Source organism: Triticum urartu, chromosome 3A (genome assembly GCF_056163025.1).
Source record: "Triticum urartu cultivar PI428250 chromosome 3A, HENAU_Tu73, whole genome shotgun sequence".
Classification (NCBI taxonomy): domain Eukaryota; kingdom Viridiplantae; phylum Streptophyta; class Magnoliopsida; order Poales; family Poaceae; genus Triticum; species Triticum urartu.
In genome coordinates, this window is record NC_141875.1 from 663,127,793 (window position 1) to 663,130,623 (window position 2,831).

Genomic DNA, 2,831 nt, shown 5'->3' on the forward strand with positions numbered 1-2,831 from the left:
TTCGAAAGAGATTGTCCATTTTGTACATGAAATGCATCCAGTTTTTGCGGTAACTTTCTCAACTTTTTAGCACATGCTATGTGGGTTAAATGATGATAGCATGCTAACTTTCAACCGTTTCAGAGTTCATTTGTAGTTCTTTTCAATTTCAGGGTCATTTAGCTAAAAAATCAGTAAATGCATGAAAAATAGCAAATGAAGCCAGAAAGGGTTGAAATTTTTTTTGTACATAATATTTCTTTGCGTTTAAAATGCCAAAACACATAAGAACCCTAACTATTATAAAGATTCCCTCTGGTTTGACCGAAGTGAGACTTTCCAGATATATAAGTCCGGAAACTCACTAGAGAAGAAAGTGATGACAGTGAAGCCGGTCACATCCCAGAGTGAGATCTTTGGGTGTAAAAATTTTTCTTCATGTGTGTCCCTTTGCGCCATAACCATGGATAATCTTCATCATTTAACTGGATGCTCGGGTCAATATTCACTCTGAAGGGAGCAATTTCATGAAACTTTTCACAATGTTCTGACATGTCTGTCTTGTCCTTCACTCCCACGGTGTTTCTTTTCCTTGAAAGAACTATGTGGCGCTTTGGCTCATCGTATGATATACTCGCTTCCTTATCTTTTCTTTTTCTCAGCTTGGTAGACATGTCCATCACATAGAAAACCTGCGCCACATCATTGGATAGGACGAATGGTTCGTTTGCGTACGCAAGATTGTTGAGATCCACCATTGTCATTCCGTATTGTGGGTCTTCCGTTACCCCGCCTCCTGTCAGATTGACCCATTTGCACCGAAATAAAGGGACCTTCAAACCACGTCCATAGTCAAGTTCCCATATCTTCTCTATGTAACCATAATATGTGTCCTTTCCCCTCTTGGTTGCTGTATCAAAGCAGACACTACTGTTTTGGTTGGTGCTCTTTTTATCTTGGGCGATCATGTAAAATGTATTCCCACTTATCTCGTATAACAAACAACGTACGGGTAAGAAAATTATACAAGTAATTATATATCTAAATCACACAAACATGATTTTTTTTATAGAAAGGATAAGAACAAGAGGCTCACCAAGGTGGTGCCGGTGACGGGACGGTGCGAGCAATCGACGGTGGTTAGGACGGGGACGGGAAGACACTAAGTAAACCACACCTATATATGCAAACTAAGAGTTAATTTGAGCTCAAATTGCATATAAATCAAATAAACTACCGCATATAATTACTCCCAAACTAAAACCCACAAATCACTATACTTATAGAGCATTGCAAAAGCTAATCTAGCAATAAGATATAAAAGGACAAAGTTGCTAACCTTTGTGACACTTGGATGGATGGGGGGCCTTCAAATCTTGACAAATTTTGGGCAAAATGAAGGATGAGCTCGAGCTTTGGGGAAGAACATAGAGGAGAGGAAAGGGGAAGAACAGAGAGTTCGATCGCGGGCTGGATGAAGGGGTTATATAGGAAAACCTTTAGTCCCGGTTCATGACACAAACCGGGACTAAAGGTGAGCCTTCATGCCACGAACCGAGACTAAAGGGGTTGGTGGGGCCCCAGCCTGACACCATCCTGCCACCATGTCTTAATCCCGGTTTGTGGCACGAACCGGTACTAGTAGAGGTTCAACACGAACCAAGACCAATGATGCCCGCCCGCCTAGCCATTGGAACCGGCACTAAAGGTCACGTTAGTGCCGGTTCGTTTACAAACCGGGACTAATGTATCTCACGTAAAGTAGTTTTTCTACTAGTGTTCCTGCCACAATGGGATCATCCACTTGCCACTTTCTCTTGTTACCGATATTGATCTGTGGTTGTGAGTAGCTACCCCCTTTTTAACTGCAAGCATCCTTTGTTTAATGGTAGCTTTATTTTGCTGGGAAATGACAATCCTCCATAGTCGTCGGGTAGCATCATATAGACCCCCTGCCTTTTTTGTTCTGATTTTTTTACTTTTGTTGCAGAGGTAATCAATATATGTTCTTCCATTGTTCCTTCAAGGAACAACTCCAGCAACAGGCGCGTGTTCGCGCGATGCAACCTACCATGGATTGCTGGGAGCTGGGGCAAATCGAGAGCAGAAGCTAGGGTTGTGTTTACATACTCTTACATGTAGGAAGACTACTCTTCACAAAAAGAGTGCTTTGACAAAATTGACAGTCCTAATCGAAGTGGAAAACAAAATGGAAATAGTTCAATAACTTCCATCTTGATTATTGTATATTACAGGTATGCTCCTCGTATCTGCGTATCACTTGATTGGATAAAACAAAATTGGATCTTTATCGACTGATGCCTATGATTCTACAGCCTGCCCCAAGGATAAGGTATAAAAAGATGGTGAATTTGGGGACATGAAAGAGGGTGTGGAATACATGGATGATGACTATGAGTTGAGTCGACCTCTTGCAGATGTTGCTTTGAACTTTTATCCTCTTTATTGAGGTGTGTTATGATTACTGGTTTGCTGGCTCCTTTTTACATGCTTGATTATTGACCTGTAGGTAAGGAATAAAATACCCACACCTCACCTAAAGTTTTTCTTTGAAACGACGCAAAAGATATGCCATTTTTATTGATTAAGATCGAAGTGTTAGAGGTTAAGGCGCAAGGCCAAGGCGAGGTTACAACAATCATTCTTGCAGCAATATGTTACTGGGGTGTTTAGCCCATGCAAGGCTCCAAAGTGAGGCCTCCTATTTAATTCTAGCAAACAAGACTCCCACGAGGATGGTGACGTTGCAGTCATAATAGATTTCGGGCAATGTTGTTGTAGTAACGGTAGACGCCATCCATTTGGAGAGTTCCATTGCCATCATCACATAG